General features: G+C 35.1%; 3 non-coding genes across 3 annotated transcripts; all 3 read right to left on the minus strand.

The window, feature by feature from the left end:
* Window positions 1–1,691: 1,691 nt before the first annotated feature.
* LOC143232922 (U1 spliceosomal RNA) lies at window positions 1,692–1,855 on the minus strand. Its single transcript, XR_013017882.1, has one exon. It is a non-coding gene; the product is annotated as a U1 spliceosomal RNA (small nuclear RNA).
* Window positions 1,856–6,180: 4,325 nt separating this feature from the next.
* Window positions 6,181–6,344, minus strand: LOC143232915 (U1 spliceosomal RNA). The gene has a single exon (XR_013017875.1). It is a non-coding gene; the product is annotated as a U1 spliceosomal RNA (small nuclear RNA).
* A 4,325-nt stretch (window positions 6,345–10,669) lies between these two features.
* LOC143232908 (U1 spliceosomal RNA) lies at window positions 10,670–10,833 on the minus strand. Its single transcript, XR_013017868.1, has one exon. It is a non-coding gene; the product is annotated as a U1 spliceosomal RNA (small nuclear RNA).

Raw genomic sequence — 10,833 nt, forward strand, 5'->3', positions numbered from 1 at the left:
CGTGAACTCCTTCACTTCATAGCGATATTATATATAAAAGGTACATAATGACAGATGTAGGCTGAGTGCTAGATATTTGGGGAACAAGATTTCGGTAATTATATTTCAAGAACTGTAAGTAAAACATACTTATAATAGAAGACTTTTGTCAACATTTTCCATAAAAAATGACGTACTGAGAAAGTCTCTTTATAGGCCTATTAGTCTTACGTCACTTGTGGAAAAACGTTTGGAAAAGTCTGAGACAAAATGCTTTATAAAGTTTAGAATTTTATTAGATAGCCAACATCAGGTTTCGTATATGGTACTTATCTTTACAGTAGATGTCTGTACTTAAGCCGAAATCATGTGTGTATTATAATTACAAAAAGAAAACCTACCATTTATTAGCTTTGCTCAATAAAGAAAAGTAGCATCAATCTAGTTTGACTGAACTCCTTTCGTAACAACGCTCTGCTTTTGTTATCCCACCCCTTCTACCCAACTTGCTAACTTATTTCCCACATCTTTCGAGACTTTTTTTTTTCTTACAAGCCTTCTATGTATCACATTGTCAAATGCTTTCGAAAAACTCAAACATACCAAAACTACATTATTATTACCCTCACCTACATAAGCAGTAACATTTTTCTATGTTTGTATTTTATCCTATTTTGCGTCTTAAATACCGTACATGTGTTTTGAAACAAAAACCAGAATGTAATAAAAAGAGGCAACTTCAAATTATATGGAATAGGTTTGTTTATATACAGCAATATGTATATAGTATAGAGTTAATTGTTAACTATAATTGAGACCTAAAAAGCTCCTATTATTACCCATATGGATGGAGTTATCCAACTTATTTTCCTCTTAAGGGACACAAACGCACAATTCGGCCTTACAGTTAAAATGAGTGAGGTTTGATAAAGTCACATTTGTATTTAATTACTTAAGTAACGGCCATACATAGGGGTATAACGAATGAAGATAATTTGTCTTGATTAATTATCAAATTGCTGTCTCGTTCTCGCGACGACCTTAAGTAAGGTCACTGTGCCCTATGTATTCACATTTGATACTTGCAGCTACAGGACTGCAGATACTCGGGCAATTTTAACGAGAATGTGACACAGGGATTAAACCTTCCACTGTTTTCCAATCATTGACAGCCTTTAAAATTCCGTATGACACGAATTTTAGGTGGAAACTCACATATCCAGAAATCTGCACTGAGCCTTCCATCCACAGGGCAAAGAGCAACAAACTTGTAGTGTTAAAAGCCCTCAGTTTACTGCTTAAGCCTACTGGTGTAGCTTTGCGCGAAATTGAGAAACCAACACAACATAAGCATACCAGGTTGGGAAAGAAATAAGAAATCAAAGAAGTCCTACTGATACAACAAATACAGCCAATGTAAAGGAACACCTTTATACCTGTACCAATTAATAACCTAACTGCAATGCCACCGTTACGCTCTCTACTGTATTTTAAGAACGGATTTAACTCCCATACCAGTGTAGTAAGCTTCACTGTTTCAAATAACATTCTAAGCTAAAGCAGAAATGTTTCATTTGTTGTGCATTATGTATTCATCCCATAAAGGAAGTATTGAGTACGATTGAACATTTTGAGGTTAAATACTTATGATTATTTAGTAACGACTTCATTTCTTTAATAACAAATTGGATTCTTCTTTTCGATTTCTACTACAGGGGATAGCGCGAACGCAGTCCCCACTACCAAAAAATTACACGCTCCATCTGTCCCAGTTTGGGATAGTGGCAGAGGTCAACCCACCCAGAGTGTAATGGGCGAGCCTCGCTCTGGAGAAGCCACCTTGTTGATCATGGCATTCTCAGCGCCAGGTAAGTATGCTCCATACTCTTCATATAAGGCTTATGTAACAACACTTTGTAGTTATAAATACGGTGTAAAAATAAAATATATAATTAGTCTGAAAAATTTTAAATACTCGAAACAACTTTCAAACTCTATAATGGAACATTTTTTCTAGTCATTTATTTATATACAATAAAACTTTTCCTTTAATTTCGCCACATTTATGAAACGTAAAAGACTATATTTGAGATTTTAAACCTCTCGATTGGAAGCCTCTTTGTCTTGACGGCTGCGCCACCTAGTGCTGTATTTTGTTTATTTTAAACAACATTGTAGGTACAAATAAGTTGTATGGTTGTTTCTTTTATTTAAAATAGACAAACACAAAATACTATTTGCAGAAAAATTCACGTTGGTGATGATAAGCGACCTGAGATACATTTCGACTAAACAGAATTCATAGATTATGTTTGTTTGTAGTTAAGAACAAAATACTTTATGGATTGTAATGCGTTTTGCCCACCACAATTACAGAAATTGGGTTTCTGTCGTTATAAGTCCGGTGAATTACCGCTGTGCTACTGGTGAGAAGTGTTCATAGAAGTCCAACATTTCAATGAAAGAAAAGAAAATTCACTATAAAATTGAAGGATAAGTGTTGACTTATTCATTTTCAAGAAACTGGTTTATTTTGACGAGTAAACGAACTAGCACGTCACTTTTGACAAAGAATGGCGAAGGTTCTTAAAATGTTAAATACCCTTTGTATGCCTTCAAGTCGCTTTATGTCAGGTTATTAGACAAATTCTATAAATTTAAGTTAACTTTATGAAATCATTATCAACAGAGCATCGAAGCCAATAATTGCCAGTTACACTATATTATCAACTTGTAATTTTGGGCCAGGCTTTCTTCAGTATTCGATTTGATGTCGCCAGTGTGCTGGGGCAAATGTCTCTGAATACGTACCTTAAACATAAAATAATTTCTAAATGATCGACGACAAGCAAAGCTTTTCAAGTATACATACATAATCTTTTGAGTTTGTGTTACTTTTTCTAGTAAACCAAGGAAATATAACAAAGTTGGGGCGCTAAAAGTAGAATGTCGCCAGCAGAAAATTTTAATTTCAAAGGAAAAAAATTTAAGAATCAATCAAACCTTTATTGAAATTAATTAGAAAGCATTTATGTTTTGGAAAATGTTTATTAGTTGACTGATCCATTATTTTTTCACATAATAAAATATTCATAATAACACGTCGCCATAATCACGTGTTCTCCTTTATGGTTCTTTATTATCGTTTTTTGTTGTTTGTTTTTTTGAGTAAATTAAAAGATTGTCGCGTAAAAGTATATAATTTTACTCATTTGATCATACTCCAAACGTAGACTATCAAGAGATCTTGTGGGTATGTCCATTTGAGCTGAGCGGTTCGGCATGGCCAGGTGGTTTAGGCACTCGACTCGTAATCCGAGGGTCACGGGTTCGAATCCCCATCATCCCCAAAATATGCTCGCTCTTTCAGCCGTGGGGTCGTTATAATGTGACGGTCAATCCCACTATTCGTTGGTAAAAGTGTAGCCCAAGAATTGACGGTGATGACTAGCTGCCTTCACTCTTGTCTTACACTGCTAAATTAGGGACTACTAGCGCAGATAGACGTCGTGAAGCTTTGCGCGACATTCAAAACAGAACAAAATCATTTGAAGCTTGTAATAGAATTCACTTTTAAGCACATGATCTCCTTCACGGATATATCGAGTGTATAGACTCAAATTATCAATTTGTTATATCGTTATACACTACAGCCAATCAGTGCTTATCATCAATAACTCAAAGGGTAAAAGTAAAATGCATTCTTCGATAAGAATCGCTAAAAATGAACTTGCGTGAACTCCTTCACTTCATAGCGATATTATATATAAAGAGTGCGTAATGCTTTTCCCAAAATATTTAGTTTCTGTCACGTGCAAATGAATAAGGTTAGGTACCTTGTAAACGTATTAGTCGCAAATCAAAGTCCTTGAAAGGGATTACGTAACTGGCATGTACCTCTTTAACTGTATGACTAACATTTAAAGGTGCGAGTATTGGTAGCTTTAAATTTAAATGTCTGATAAGTTACAGAGCTAAATTTGTGAACGATAGTTATGGTTCGGTATATAAAAACAAATAACTGAGGACATAGTGATATGCATGTAAAGGAATTCACAGAATGGATAGAGGAGATAGACGTCTTCATCAAGGTGGAAACATACGACAGATGTAGGCCGAGTGCTAGATATTTGGGAACAAGATTTTCGGTAATTATATTTTCAAGAACTGTATAAAACATACTTATAATAGAAGATTTTGTCAACATTTTCCAGTTAAAAATGGACGCTCGAGAAAGTCTGGCTTTCATAGGCCTATTAGTCTTACGTCACTTGTGGGAAAACGTTTGGAAAGTCTGAGACAAAATGCTTTATAAAGTTTAGAATTTTATTAGATAGCCAATATCAGGTTTTTGTATATGGCACGGATTCTTTACAGTAGATGTCTGTGGCTTGGTGCCGACGAATTTCAACGCTAAATAAACAGCACACAATCTGCTTGTTTCAAAATAAAACACACACACAAGCATACAAGCCAAGAAATGAACAAAAAAAAATCGATACACTATTGGTTACCACAGCTGAGTCTAGAGCTTTAAATAACACTATCTTTTGTGAAAACTACACACAACTGGTTTAGTTGATATAGAAGCCAACTACAAAATCGTATTATTTCTTCTCTACCTCTGTTATTACGAGCTCTGAAGCTCACTTCAAAATTCGCTCGTTCTGGCTAAACTTATCAGATTATATCCATACAAATTATGAATTATAATCATGTGTGTATTATAATTACAAAAGAAAACCTACCATTTATTAGCTTTGCTCAATAAAGAAGTAGCATCCTCTTTACATTTAGCAACAACCAAGACATTAATATCATCTGCAAATTTAAATATTTATTGACTATTCCTTCATCTATATCATTGATGTCGATCAAAAAGAGCAAAGGTCCTAAGAGTGAGTCCTGAAGTGGCCCACTTGTGACATTAATCTAGTTTGACTGAACTCCTTTCGTAACAACGCTCTGCTTTTGTTATCCCACCCCTCTTCTACCCAACTTGCTAACTTATTTCCCACATCTTTCGAGACTTTTTTTTTCTTACAAGCCTTCTATGTATCACATTGTCAAATGCTTTCGAAAAACTCAAACATACCAAAACTACATTATTATTACCCTCACCTACATAAGCAGTAACATTTTTCTATGTTTGTATTTTATCCTATTTTGCGTCTTAAATACCGTACATGTGTTTTGAAACAAAACCAGAATGTAATAAAAAGAGGCAACTTCAAATTATATGGAATAGGTTTGTTTATATACAGCAATATGTATATAGTATAGAGTTAATTGTTAACTATAATTGAGACCTAAAAAGCTCCTATTATTACCCATATGGATGGAGTTATCCAACTTATTTTCCTCTTAAGGGACACAAACGCACAATTCGGCCTTACAGTTAAAATGAGTGAGGTTTGATAAAGTCACATTTGTATTTAATTACTTAAGTAACGGCCATACATAGGGTATAACGAATGAAGATAATTTGTCTTGATTAATTATCAAATTGCTGTCTCGTTCTCGCGACGACCTTAAGTAAGGTCACTGTGCCCTATGTATTCACATTTGATACTTGCAGCTACAGGACTGCAGATACTCGGGCAATTTTAACGAGAATGTGACACAGGGATTAAACCTTCCACTGTTTTCCAATCATTGACAGCCTTTAAAATTCCGTATGACACGAATTTTAGGTGGAAACTCACATATCCAGAAATCTGCACTGAGCCTTCCATCCACAGGGCAAAGAGCAACAAACTTGTAGTGTTAAAAGCCCTCAGTTTACTGCTTAAGCCTACTGGTGTAGCTTTGCGCGAAATTGAGAAACCAACACAACATAAGCATACCAGGTTGGGAAAGAAATAAGAAATCAAAGAAGTCCTACTGATACAACAAATACAGCCAATGTAAAGGAACACCTTTATACCTGTACCAATTAATAACCTAACTGCAATGCCACCGTTACGCTCTCTACTGTATTTTAAGAACGGATTTAACTCCCATACCAGTGTAGTAAGCTTCACTGTTTCAAATAACATTCTAAGCTAAAGCAGAAATGTTTCATTTGTTGTGCATTATGTATTCATCCCATAAAGGAAGTATTGAGTACGATTGAACATTTTGAGGTTAAATACTTATGATTATTTAGTAACGACTTCATTTCTTTAATAACAAATTGGATTCTTCTTTTCGATTTCTACTACAGGGATAGCGCGAACGCAGTCCCCACTACCAAAAAATTACACGCTCCATCTGTCCCAGTTTGGGATAGTGGCAGAGGTCAACCCACCCAGAGTGCAATGGGCGAGCCTCGCTCTGGAGAAGCCACCTTGTTGATCATGGCATTCTCAGCGCCAGGTAAGTATGCTCCATACTCTTCATATAAGGCTTATGTAACAACACTTTGTAGTTATAAATACGGTGTAAAAATAAAATATATAATTAGTCTGAAAAATTTTAAATACTCGAAACAACTTTCAAACTCTATAATGGAACATTTTTTCTAGTCATTTATTTATATACAATAAAACTTTTCCTTTAATTTCGCCACATTTATGAAACGTAAAAGACTATATTTGAGATTTTAAACCTCTCGATTGGAAGCCTCTTTGTCTTGACGGCTGCGCCACCTAGTGCTGTATTTTGTTTATTTTAAACAACATTGTAGGTACAAATAAGTTGTATGGTTGTTTCTTTTATTTAAAATAGACAAACACAAAATACTATTTGCAGAAAAAATTCACGTTGGTGATGATAAGCGACCTGAGATACATTTCGACTAAACAGAATTCATAGATTATGTTTGTTTGTAGTTAAGAACAAAATACTTTATGGATTGTAATGCGTTTTGCCCACCACAATTACAGAAATTGGGTTTCTGTCGTTATAAGTCCGGTGAATTACCGCTGTGCTACTGGTGAGAAGTGTTCATAGAAGTCCAACATTTCAATGAAAGAAAAGAAAATTCACTATAAAATTGAAGGATAAGTGTTGACTTATTCATTTTCAAGAAACTGGTTTATTTTGACGAGTAAACGAACTAGCACGTCACTTTTGACAAAGAATGGCGAAGGTTCTTAAAATGTTAAATACCCTTTGTATGCCTTCAAGTCGCTTTATGTCAGGTTATTAGACAAATTCTATAAATTTAAGTTAACTTTATGAAATCATTATCAACAGAGCATCGAAGCCAATAATTGCCAGTTACACTATATTATCAACTTGTAATTTTGGGCCAGGCTTTCTTCAGTATTCGATTTGATGTCGCCAGTGTGCTGGGGCAAATGTCTCTGAATACGTACCTTAAACATAAAATAATTTCTAAATGATCGACGACAAGCAAAGCTTTTCAAGTATACATACATAATCTTTTGAGTTTGTGTTACTTTTTCTAGTAAACCAAGGAAATATAACAAAGTTGGGGCGCTAAAAGTAGAATGTCGCCAGCAGAAAATTTTAATTTCAAAGGAAAAAAATTTAAGAATCAATCAAACCTTTATTGAAATTAATTAGAAAGCATTTATGTTTTGGAAAATGTTTATTAGTTGACTGATCCATTATTTTTCACATAATAAAATATTCATAATAACACGTCGCCATAATCACGTGTTCTCCTTTATGGTTCTTTATTATCGTTTTTGTTGTTTGTTTTTTTTGAGTAAATTAAAAGATTGTCGCGTAAAAGTATATAATTTTACTCATTTGATCATACTCCAAACGTAGACTATCAAGAGATCTTGTGGGTATGTCCATTTGGAGCTGAGCGGTTCGGCATGGCCAGGTGGTTTAGGCACTCGACTCGTAATCCGAGGGTCACGGGTTCGAATCCCCATCATCCCCAAAATATGCTCGCTCTTTCAGCCGTGGGGTCGTTATAATGTGACGGTCAATCCCACTATTCGTTGGTAAAAGTGTAGCCCAAGAATTGACGGTGATGACTAGCTGCCTTCACTCTTGTCTTACGCTGCTAAATTAGGGACTACTAGCGCAGATAGACGTCGTGAAGCTTTGCGCGACATTCAAAACAGAACAAAATCATTTGAAGCTTGTAATAGAATTCACTTTTAAGCACATGATCTCCTTCACGGATATATCGAGTGTATAGACTCAAATTATCAATTTGTTATATCGTTATACACTACAGCCAATCAGTGCTTATCATCAATAACTCAAAGGGTAAAAGTAAAATGCATTCTTCGATAAGAATCGCTAAAAATGAACTTGCGTGAACTCCTTCACTTCATAGCGATATTATATATAAAGAGTGCGTAATGCTTTTCCCAAAATATTTAGTTTCTGTCACGTGCAAATGAATAAGGTTAGGTACCTTGTAAACGTATTAGTCGCAAATCAAAGTCCTTGAAAGGGATTACGTAACTGGCATGTACCTCTTTAACTGTATGACTAACATTTAAAGGTGCGAGTATTGGTAGCTTTAAATTTAAATGTCTGATAAGTTACAGAGCTAAATTTGTGAACGATAGTTATGGTTCGGTATATAAAAACAAATAACTGAGGACATAGTGATATGCATGTAAAGGAATTCACAGAATGGATAGAGGAGATAGACGTCTTCATCAAGGTGGAAACATACGACAGATGTAGGCCGAGTGCTAGATATTTGGGAACAAGATTTTCGGTAATTATATTTTCAAGAACTGTATAAAACATACTTATAATAGAAGATTTTTGTCAACATTTTCTATTTAAAAATGGACGCTCGAGAAAGTCTGGCTTTCATAGGCCTATTAGTCTTACGTCACTTGTGGGAAAACGTTTGGAAAGTCTGAGACAAAATGCTTTATAAAGTTTAGAATTTTATTAGATAGCCAATATCAGGTTTTGTATATGGCACGGATTCTTTACAGTAGATGTCTGTGGCTTGGTGCCGACGAATTTCAACGCTAAATAAACAGCACACAATCTGCTTGTTTCAAAATAAAACACACACACAAGCATACAAGCCAAGAAATGAACAAAAAAAATCGATACACTATTGGTTACCACAGCTGAGTCTAGAGCTTTAAATAACACTATCTTTTGTGAAAACTACACACAACTGGTTTAGTTGATATAGAAGCCAACTACAAAATCGTATTATTTCTTCTCTACCTCTGTTATTACGAGCTCTGAAGCTCACTTCAAAATTCGCTCGTTCTGGCTAAACTTATCAGATTATATCCATACAAATTATGAATTATAATCATGTGTGTATTATAATTACAAAAGAAAACCTACCATTTATTAGCTTTGCTCAATAAAGAAGTAGCATCCTCTTTACATTTAGCAACAACCAAGACATTAATATCATCTGCAAATTTAAATATTTATTGACTATTCCTTCATCTATATCATTGATGTCGATCAAAAAGAGCAAAGGTCCTAAGAGTGAGTCCTGAAGTGGCCCACTTGTGACATTAATCTAGTTTGACTGAACTCCTTTCGTAACAACGCTCTGCTTTTGTTATCCCACCCCTCTTCTACCCAACTTGCTAACTTATTTCCCACATCTTTCGAGACTTTTTTTTTTCTTACAAGCCTTCTATGTATCACATTGTCAAATGCTTTCGAAAACTCAAACATACCAAAACTACATTATTATTACCCTCACCTACATAAGCAGTAACATTTTTCTATGTTTGTATTTTATCCTATTTTGCGTCTTAAATACCGTACATGTGTTTTGAAACAAAACCAGAATGTAATAAAAGAGGCAACTTCAAATTATATGGAATAGGTTTGTTTATATACAGCAATATGTATATAGTATAGAGTTAATTGTTAACTATAATTGAGACCTAAAAAGCTCCTATTATTACCCATATGGATGGAGTTATCCAACTTATTTTCCTCTTAAGGGACACAAACGCACAATTCGGCCTTACAGTTAAAATGAGTGAGGTTTGATAAAGTCACATTTGTATTTAATTACTTAAGTAACGGCCATACATAGGGTATAACGAATGAAGATAATTTGTCTTGATTAATTATCAAATTGCTGTCTCGTTCTCGCGACGACCTTAAGTAAGGTCACTGTGCCCTATGTATTCACATTTGATACTTGCAGCTACAGGACTGCAGATACTCGGGCAATTTTAACGAGAATGTGACACAGGGATTAAACCTTCCACTGTTTTCCAATCATTGACAGCCTTTAAAATTCCGTATGACACGAATTTTAGGTGGAAACTCACATATCCAGAAATCTGCACTGAGCCTTCCATCCACAGGGCAAAGAGCAACAAACTTGTAGTGTTAAAAGCCCTCAGTTTACTGCTTAAGCCTACTGGTGTAGCTTTGCGCGAAATTGAGAAACCAACACAACATAAGCATACCAGGTTGGGAAAGAAATAAGAAATCAAAGAAGTCCTACTGATACAACAAATACAGCCAATGTAAAGGAACACCTTTATACCTGTACCAATTAATAACCTAACTGCAATGCCACCGTTACGCTCTCTACTGTATTTTAAGAACGGATTTAACTCCCATACCAGTGTAGTAAGCTTCACTGTTTCAAATAACATTCTAAGCTAAAGCAGAAATGTTTCATTTGTTGTGCATTATGTATTCATCCCATAAAGGAAGTATTGAGTACGATTGAACATTTTGAGGTTAAATACTTATGATTATTTAGTAACGACTTCATTTCTTTAATAACAAATTGGATTCTTCTTTTCGATTTCTACTACAGGGGATAGCGCGAACGCAGTCCCCACTACCAAAAAATTACACGCTCCATCTGTCCCAGTTTGGGATAGTGGCAGAGGTCAACCCACCCAGAGTGCAATGGGCGAGCCTCGCTCTGGAGAAGCCACCTTGTTGATCATGGCATTCTCAGCGCCAGGTAAGTAT

Source organism: Tachypleus tridentatus, chromosome 11 (genome assembly GCF_004210375.1).
Source record: "Tachypleus tridentatus isolate NWPU-2018 chromosome 11, ASM421037v1, whole genome shotgun sequence".
NCBI classification, from domain to species: Eukaryota; Metazoa; Arthropoda; class Merostomata; order Xiphosura; family Limulidae; genus Tachypleus; species Tachypleus tridentatus.